This window comes from Glycine soja, chromosome 11 (assembly GCF_004193775.1).
Source record: "Glycine soja cultivar W05 chromosome 11, ASM419377v2, whole genome shotgun sequence".
Taxonomy (NCBI): Eukaryota; Viridiplantae; Streptophyta; class Magnoliopsida; order Fabales; family Fabaceae; genus Glycine; species Glycine soja.
In genome coordinates this window covers 21,609,850-21,620,155 of record NC_041012.1, presented here as the reverse complement: position 1 = coordinate 21,620,155, position 10,306 = coordinate 21,609,850, and the positions used below count along the sequence as shown (strand labels likewise).

The 10,306-nt window shown below is 37.1% G+C and overlaps 1 non-coding gene across 1 annotated transcript; it reads right to left on the bottom strand.

Annotated features, from left to right (window-relative positions):
* Positions 1 to 7,355: 7,355 nt before the first annotated feature.
* Positions 7,356 to 7,462, bottom strand: LOC114377784. The gene has a single exon (XR_003659219.1). It is a non-coding gene; the product is annotated as a small nucleolar RNA R71 (small nucleolar RNA).
* Between the last annotated feature and the right edge of the window lie 2,844 nt (positions 7,463 to 10,306).

Below are 10,306 nucleotides of genomic sequence, written 5' to 3'. Positions count from 1 at the left end.
TGTAGAAAGAGTTGAAAAGATTGATTGAAGAATGTTGAAAGAAGATTGAAAGATAGATTATTGATAATTGAAATTCATGCCATGGCCACATATTTATAATCTCTTGATAACTCAAGTCAAAGCTTGTGACTCTTGGCAATTTCTTTAAAATTAGTCACTTAAAAAGTTGTGACTTTTGAAAGAATCTTCAGAAACAAGTTACTTGAAGAATTGTGACTTTTGGAAATGTAGTTTTCGAAATCAGTCACTGGTAATTGATTACCATTAAGGTGTAATCGATTACACATCAACAGATGTGACTCTTCATTTTGAATTTGAAAATTAAAACGTGTTAGAAACACTGGTAATCGATAACAAGTATTGTGTGATCGATTACACAAATTAAAAATGTTTAAACACAAGTTGTAACTCTTGAAATTTGAAATCTTAAAGTTTTAAAACACTGGTAATTGATTACTACCTTCTGGTAATCAATTACCAGAGAGTAAAACTCTTTGGTAATGATTTTGTGAAAACTTCTTGTGCTACTCAATGTTTTGGAAAACTTTTTTTGTACTTATCTTGATTGAGTCTTCCCTTGTTTCTTGAATCTTGATCTTGATTATTCTTGAATCTTGATTCTTGAAACTTGATTCTTGAATCTTAATTCTTGAAACTTGATTCTTGAATCTTTGGATTTTTCTTGACTCTTGATTCTTTGGCATCATCAAAATAACCTTGGAAGACATTTCTTCCACACAACATACAAACCATCTAATTTCAATTTATATAAACCATCACAAAGAACACCAACACCAATGAGATGATTATGCTTAAATAAACTGAAACATCCATTACCAAAATTAAAAGAGTATCCAGTAATATCAAGTTCAGATAATGAAACTAAATTCCTAGATAAACTAGGTACATAAAGAGTTTCCAGTAAATCTAAATGATGCCCAGTGTCGAGTTTTAAACAATAAGTCCCGACTGCTTCCACTGGAGTTTTCACTCTATTTCCCATGAAGACGAACTTCTCATTTGAGCTTGTGGTTTGGATTGTAAGGAATCCCTGCATAGTGTTAGAAACATGAGTCGTACATCTAGAATCAATCCACCATGTATTATGGGGAACTTCAGTTAAGTTTGATTCAAAACATATAAGAGCATTAAGCTCATCTTTCTTTTCGAACCAAGACTTATGCTTTATGCAATCCTTCTCGAAATGTCCAGATTTCCCATAAAATTGGCAATTATTTCCCTTTGATACCTCCTTCTGGATTTGCAAAGAGTCGTCATTGATTTTTAATGACCTTTTGCCTTTATCATGCTTCTTCATAAATTTCTTTTCAGCTTCTTGATTCCCTTGGTGGCTTACATGATGGACTGAGTGACTTCCTTGATTCTTAAGCCTCGTTTCTTCCTAAACTAGCATATTGTGCAATTCATGCACATTCCATTTATCTTTCATGGTATTACAACTTATTTGGAACGGGCCATACTCAGACGGTAATGAGTTTAGAATAAACTGAACAAGAAATTTCTCATTCACAGCCATTCCTAAGGTCTTAAGTCATGTTGCAATGTTTGTCATCTCAATGACACGTTCATGCATAGTACGTGAACCATCAAACTTCATGGTGATCAGTGTACTCATTAATGTCCCAGCAAGAGACTTATCAGCTGTTTGAGAGCGCTCTCCCACTAATCCTATAAACTCTTTAGCATTATCGGTCTTAGGGAGAGCAATCTTAATACTGTCTGCAACAGTCATTCTCATGAACATTAGGTTGAGTAGTCTGCTAGATCTTTCTCAAGCTTTATAATGGACTTTCTCTTCATTGCTACTAGCATCAGTAATAGTAACAGACTTCTGTTTCAATATAACAAGATCAAGATCCAAAACACTGAGGTGTAATTGGACTTACTCATTCCAGTCAGAGAAGTTAAGCCCATTAAAATTGGCACAAATGATACATAAGAATTCAGTGAATTGGGAACATGTATTGCATAATAACATTCACATAAGTGTTTTGAGACATAAAATACATGTCATACATATGATTTATTCAGATAATGATCAATGTATATTGATGCTCTCCTTTGGGTGATACAGTTGTAGAAGCAAGCTTCATGATGAATCAAGATTGATTCAAAGAAGTTTTGACGATAACAAAGGTGATGACAAAAAGCTTCGTGATGATCTCAAGAATCAAAGAATGAGTTCAAGATGTTCAAGATTGAATCAAGAACATTTCAAGGTTCAAGAGGAAAATTGATTTCAAGAATCAAGATTCAAGGTTCAAGCTTCCAAGAATCAAGATCAAGATTCAAGACTCAAGATTCAAGAATCAAGAAAAGACTTAATCAAGATAAATATGAAAAAGTTTTTTCAAAAACTGAGTAGCACATGGATTTTTCTCAAAACCTGTTTACCAAAGAGTTTTTACTCTCTGGTAATCGATTACCAGATTATTGTAATCGATTACCAATAGCAAAATGGATTTGAAAAAGTTTTCAACTGAATTTACAACGTTCCAATTGATTTCAAAATGTTGTAATCGATTACAATGTTTTGGTAATCGATTACCAGTGTGCTTGAACGTTGAAATTCAAATTCAAATGTGAAGAGTCACATTCTTTCACAAAAAAGCTTTGTGTAATCGATTACACTGATTTGGTAATCAATTACCAGTGATAGTTTCTAAACAAATCAAAAGATGTAACTCTTCAAATAGTTTTTGACTTTTTCAAATTGGTTTTAAGTTTTTCTAAAAGTCATAACTCTTCTAATGGTTCTCTTGACCAGACATGAAGAGTCTATAAAAGCAAGGCTTTGTTTTGCATTTTACAATCAACAAATCAATCAATACATCTATCTTTTCCAATTCATTCTTTATACAAGCAATTCTTTCATATTGATTTCTGAATCTCTTTGAACTTCTTCTTCTTCTTCCTTTTGCCAAAAGCTTTGCAAAGTTTTCTGGTTTCCTAAACCTTGAAAACTTGTGCTATTCATCCTTTTCATTCTCTTCTCCCTTTGCCAAAAATAATTCGCCAAGGACTAACCGCCTGAATTCTTTTTGTGTCTCTCTTCTCCCTTTTCCAAAAGAACAAAGGGCTAACCGCCTGAATTCTTTTGTGTCTCCCTTCTCCCTTGTCAAAGAATTCAAAATGACACAGTCTGAGAATTCTTTTGATTCTTCCCTTTCCCATATACAAAAGATTTCAAAGGACTAACCGCCTGAGAATTCTTTTGTATCCCCATTCACAAAGTTTCAAAGGTTTAATCGCCTGAGATCTTTGTCTTAACTCATTAGAGGGTACATCTACTTGGTTTTGACTGAGAACAAGAGAGGGTACATCTGTTATGGATCAGTTCTAGTGGAAGGTACATCCACTAGGTTGTTCAAAGAGAACAAGGGAGGGTACATCCCTTATGGATCTTTGCTTGTAAAAGGATTTTTACAAGGTTGGAAAAGAAATCTCAAGGACCGCAGGTCGCTTGGGGACTGGATGTAGGCACGGATTGTTGCCGAACCAGTATAAAAACTCTTGTGTGTTTGTCTCCTTCTTCCCTACTCTTTTAATTTCCGTTGTGCACTTTAATTCCTGCTTTTACTTTTGGTTAAGTTTCTTTTCTACTCTTTATTTTCTTAACAACATAGTAAAAGCCTAAGAAGGGTAATTTTTTATTAGTAAAGGTTTAGGAATAATTAATTCAACCCCCCCCCCTTCTTAATTATTCTGAGGCCACTTGATCCAACAACACCAACACACAACATACAAACATGATGATGCTAATAAAATTATTAACATTGTTGGCAATTAAATATGCACCAATTAGTAGTATCGATTTCCTTTGGGTATATAAATAAAACTAATGATACACATAAATCGCCTACAATTACATTCATTAATTATAAGAACAACTAATCAAGCTTTGGGGGATCCATAAATGCCTTATAACAATGAATTTCAATTACCCATAAACCAATAATCATATAATTTAGCATCCATTATTTTATGAGTAATTGAAATAATCATTAATTTGGAATTAAGTAACCTTATAAATTTGGCCACTTTGGTGACTAACAAATTCATCATACATTTAATTTCAACCAAATATATGAAGATGAAAGTTATATCAACAGAATACTTCAAGTGTGCAAGATAAATAAAATAAATCAAGATAAGGAAGAGAGAAATGCAAACTCAGTTTATCCTGGTTCCGCCACTTCCTGTGCCTACCTCTAGTCTTCAAGCAACCCACTTGAGTTTTCCACTAACTTTGTAAAATCCTTTTACAACTTCTGAACACCTGAGGGATCCCTTTACCTTGTGTTCAGGAAACTCACAATTCAAGAGACAAAAAACCTCTTGATTTGCAAGTGTTTTCTCTCTTTTAGAGAAGAAGATACAAGATGAAGTTCTTAGAAGAACATACAAGATGAAGTTCTTAGAAGAATCCTTAATTGATTTGCAAGTGTTTGGTTAATGATTTGTTTTTGAGAGGATAAGACAATAAGGTTCTAAAAAACTCTCAAAAATTTCGTAGATAAGTCACATATTTATAGGCCCTTGTGGCTTTTCAAAAACTTATGAAGCATAGTAACTCTTAAAATTTCCTCACTAATAATCGATTACAACTCTTTGGTAATCGATTAAACAGTTATGTAATAAGGAGTCATGACTTTTCAATTTGAATCTTTGTAGTTCCGTGATGTGCCATCATTTTCTTCTATTTTCTAAACCCTTTTTGCACCATTTTAATTATTGATTGGTCTTAATTGTCAATTAATTAGGCAGTTTTATTATTTGGGCTCATTTAGCTAATTTGATGTTTTTAATCTAATTTCAGGAATTAATGAAACAATGGGCTTAATCCGGATTTTGGTTGTGGACTTGAAGATGGCAAATAAAGCAGCGCTTACCTTAGTTAATTTCTAATTAGGAAATTTCGCAATTTTATTTTATGTTGTTCAGTGTTTATTTCGTTTTGGGCCAGAGTATTGTAATAGGGCCCAATGACTTTGAGTGACTCTTTTTAAATAGCTGCCTTGGGATTCATGCAGGGCATTCTATTCTGCTATGCTATTTTCATTATTCAGAGCTTTGGTTTTAGGTTTTCACGTTTTTCTGTGCCCTTGTTACAGTTTTCGTTCTTAATGCAAATTTCCATTTTCTGCTTCTAATTACGAGTTCATTCTTGCTTCTTCTTCTACTTTCATTTACGTTTCTGTTCATTTACGTTCTTGTTCATTTACGTTTCTGTTCTGTTCATTTATGTTCTTGTTCATTTACGTTTCTGCTTCATGTTTCATTTGCGTTTTCTGTTTGAATCCATGGAAGGCTAGATTTTCTAGTGTTGTTTCCTTTTGAGAACGAAGCCCAACTCTCTTTGAGGTTTCGTTTGTAATGTGGTTTCTTGACAGTTTTCCCTTCACCAGTTATCCCAATTTCGTGAATATTAATCAGTGCACGCTTCGTGTTCGATTAATTGCCTCTGAGCCTAACTTGCGTTCATGCTTAATGGACGAAGGGCTAACTGGTGTATGTGGTGCCTAATCACGTATTGAAAACCCTAAGTTGATTTTCGCTTAGTAAATTGAAATAGGGTTGGATTAAGTGGTTGACTGTTAGGGACGAATTCTCCATAACCCAGGATAAGAAAGTGGCTTCTGAATCAGAGGAAACAACCCGTTTTTAATATTAGTAGTTTCGTATTCCATTTTATTTGTTCTGCTCTTTAATTACCAAACAACCAAACCCCCCCCCCCCCACCGTTACTGTTACTGCAAGTATATTATGAACATTTGGCTTGTCACTGCTCGTTGGGAAACGACCTAGGATCACTTCCTAGTTACTGCATTTTCATGTTTATTTGATTCGGGTACGGCCTCGATCAAATTTGGCGCCGTTGCCGGGGAGCAGTGTCCAAAGGTTCATAATAGCTAGCTAGTGTTGTGTGTTTAATCCTTTCGTGTTTTATGTTTAATTGTTAGTATTGTGTTAGTATGTGTGTTAGTGTTGTTTAGTGTCCTGGTATTTTGTTTAATGTGTGTTCTGTTTCAGTTTTCCCATTAAGCGTTTCCCCTGTTTCAGTCTTGGGTGTTTTGCTGTGATGATTGTGCTTGAAAACAGAGTAGTAGTAGAAATCAGCTTGCGGAAAAACAGAGTAGTAGTAGAAATCAATTAGAGACGGATTTTAGCGACCACCCATGCTGAATTAATTGGGATTTTTTGTTTTAGTAGCTAGGGTTGTTATTTTTGGCTGAATTTTTTTGTGGTAACTTCTTTTAATCCATATTTTGTGGGAAAAATAGCTAGAGCCTTTAGTTTGGTCAGATTTGAAAGTTCCAAAAAACTAGCAAATTTTGTGTTTGTCAAAACTTCAAACGGCCATAACTTTTGCTCCGGTTATCAGAATCACAATTATTATATATGCATTTGGGGTAGAAAAAAATTTCCTACGCCATGGCAGCCCGCCACAGGCCGGCTGAGGTCTCCATCGTCCAAAAAAAGCGATTCTGTCAAAAGTTTTTTATTTTTCAAGTTTTATTCACTTATTTTTCTTAACCTACCAATTTTAGCTTTCATAGTTAGACTTTGAATTTTTGTCTGAAATTTTTTGTGCTATCTTCTCACCATTTTATAAGGTTGCTCACAAAATTTCAAGTCATTTGGATATCATTTGAGGGTAGCTGTAGTTCAAACCTACACCTTTATTTACATGACAAGGCAACTAGTTGTGTGCATGCTGAATGTAGTGTATGACTAGAGGCAATCCATCTGACTTACAACCCTTTGATCTTGAGATAGATAGGACATTTCATAGATTAGTTAGGCATCATTTTATACCTTTTGATCATTCTGAGCATTCCATAACTGGTGAATCTGTGCATTCTGTTATTGGTGATTTTGAACATCCTGATCTTGAGCATTATAATTTTGAGCATTCAGATTCTGAGCATTCTGATTTTGCACATTCTGAGAACATGGCACAACCTCCACCTCGTGAGAGGACTCTAAGGGAAATGGCTGCACCTGATTTCACCTATGAAAGCTTGTGCATCCAATACCCTGATGAGGATGTCCCATATGTTCTTAAGACTGGACTGATTCATTTGCTTCCAAAGTTTCATGGCCTTGCAGGTGAAGACCCGCACAAACATTTGAAAGAATTTCACATTGTCTGCTCCACCATGAAACCCCTAGATGTCCAAGAGGATCACATATTTCTGAAGGCTTTTCCTCATTCATTAGAGGGAGTGGCAAAGGACTGGCTGTATTACCTTGCTCCAAGGTCCATCACGAGCTGGGATGACCTTAAGAAAGTATTCTTAGAAAAAAATTTCCCTGCTTCCAGGACCACAGCCATCAGGAAGGATATCTCAGGTATTAGACAACTCAGTGGAGAGAGCCTGTATGAGTACTGGGAGAGATTTAAGAAACTATGTGCCAGTTGCCCCCACCATCAGATTTCAGAACAGCTTCTTCTCCAATATTTTTATGAAGGACTCAGTAATATGGAGAGAAGTATGATAGATGCTGCCAGTGGTGGAGCCCTTGGAGACATGACTCCTGCTGAAGCCAGAAATTTAATTGAGAAGATGGCCTCCAACTCCCAGCAGTTTAGCGCCAGAAATGATGCCATAGTCATTAGAGGAGTGCATGAGGTAGCTACAAACCCATCTGCATCATCTGAAACTAAGAAGCTTGAAGGCAAACTGGATGCGTTGGTCAACTTGGTAACCCAGCTGGCCTTGAATCAGAAATCTGTACCTGTCGCAAGGGTTTGTGGCTTGTGCTCCTCTGCTGACCACCATACAGACCTTTGCCCTTCCATGCAGCAACCTAGAGCAATTGAGCAGCCTGAAGCTTATGCTGCAAATATTTACAATAGACCTCCTCAACCTCAGCAGCAAAATCAACCACAGCAGAGCAATTATGACCTTTCCAGCAACAGATACAACCCTGGATGGAGGAATCACCCTAACCTCAGATGGTCCAACCCTCAGCAACAACAACAACAGCCTGCTCCTTCCTTCCAAAATGCTGCTGGCCCAAGCAGACCATACATTCCTCCACCAATCCAACAACAGCAACAACCCCAGAAACAGCCAACAGTTGAGGCCCCTCCACAACCTTCCCTCGAAGAACTTGTGAGGCAAATGACTATGCAGAACATGCAGTTTCAGCAAGAGACCAGAGCCTCCATTCAGAGCTTAACCAATCAGATGGGACAATTAGCTACTCAATTGAATCAACAACAGTCCCAGAATTCTGACAAGCTGCCTTCTCAATCTGTCCAAAACCCCAAAAATGTCAGTGCCATTTCATTGAGGTCGGGAAAGCAGTGTCAAGGACCTCAACCCGTAGCACCTTCCTCATCTGCAAATGAACCTGCCAAACTTCACTCTATTCCAGAAAAAGGTGATGACAAAAATCTACCTAACAATTTCTGTGCAGGTGAATCTTCTTCCACAGGTAATTCTGATTTGCAGAAGCAGCACATTCCCCCTCTTCCATTCCCTCCAAGAGCAGTTTCCAACAAAAAAATGGAAGAGGCAGAGAAAGAGATCTTGGAAACGTTTAGAAAAGTAGAGGTAAACATACCTCTGTTGGATGCAATAAAGCAAATTCCAAGATATGCCAAATTCTTGAAGGAGCTGTGCACTAATAAGCGGAAGCTTAAAGGAAGTGAACGAATTAGCATGGACAGAAATGTCTCCGCATTGATTGGTAAATCTGTTCCTCAAATTCCTGAAAAATGCAAAGATCCAGGTACATTCAGCATACCTTGTATTATAGGGAATAGTAAGTTTGACAATGCCATGCTAGATTTAGGAGCCTCTGTTAGTGTTATGCCTCTGTCGATTTTTAATTCTCTATCTCTAGGTCCCTTGCAGTCAACTGATGTGGTAATTCATTTAGCTAATAGAAGTGTTGCCTATCCTGTTGGTTTCATAGAAGATGTCTTAGTTAGAGTTGGTGAACTGATTTTCCCTGTTGATTTTTATATCTTGAATATGGAAGATGGATTTTCTCAAGGATCAGTTCCCATCATTCTAGGCAGACCCTTTATGAAAACTGCTAGAACTAAGATAGATGTTTATGCAGGCACACTGTCCATGGAGTTTGGTGATATAACTGTTCATTTTAATATTCTGGATGCTATGAAATACCCATCTGAAGATCTTTCTGTATTTCTTGCTGAAATAATTGACCATGTTGTTGATGAATACATGACTGATCTTTATTCTAATCTGCATGCCTCTCACTCTTCATGCATTGAGTCTGAAATTGTACTTGATCATATGTCTAAACTTGATGCTGACAGTGAATCTGAGAGTGATATTGATTGCATGCCTGGTGGTGGTGTTTTACCTCTTGAGATTGATTTTATAGAGTCAGATAGGACTAACCATGTTTCAGGAAGTACACATACCTCTGACTTTCTTTATGAGGTAAAGGCTGAGAAACCATCTCCTTCTACCACTGTCCAGCCGACCACACCAGAATTGAAGCCTCTGCCATCAAATTTAAAATACGCTTACTTGGATGATAGCAAGAGTTTTCCAGTGATTATATCTGCCTCCCTTGCTGATGAGCAAGAGGAGAAGTTGTTGTCAGTTCTCAAGAAGCATAAGAAGGCTATAGGCTGGACCCTGGCGGACATTCCTGGTATTAGCCCATCCACATGTATGCATCGAATAAATTTAGAGGATGGAGCTAAACCAGTAAGACAGCCACAGAGAAGACTCAACCCGGTGATTCTTGATGTAGTGAAGAAGGAGATAACCAAGCTTTTGCAAGCTGGAATCATTTATCCTATCTCCGACAGCCAATGGTGAGTCCCGTCCAGGTAGTCCCGAAAAAGACTGGCCTCACAGTGATCAGAAATGAGAAGGAGGAGCTGATTCCTACTCGGGTGCAGAACAGTTGGAGAGTCTGCATTGACTATAGGAGGCTGAACCAGGTTACCAAAAAGGACCATTTTCCCCTGCCATTCATTGACCAGATGCTTGAACGCCTGGCAGGTAAATCCCACTACTGTTTCCTTGATGGTTTTTCTGGTTATATGCAAATTACTATTGCTCCTGAGGATCAGGAAAAGACCACATTCACCTGCCCCTTCGGCACTTTTGCTTATAGGAGGATGCCTTTCGGCCTGTGCAATGCCCCTGGTACCTTCCAGCGGTGCATGATTAGTATTTTCAGTGATTTTTTAGAAAATTGCATAGAGGTGTTTATGGATGATTTCACTGTATATGGATCCTCTTTTGATGGTTGTTTGAATAGTTTGGAAAAAGTTTTGAATAGA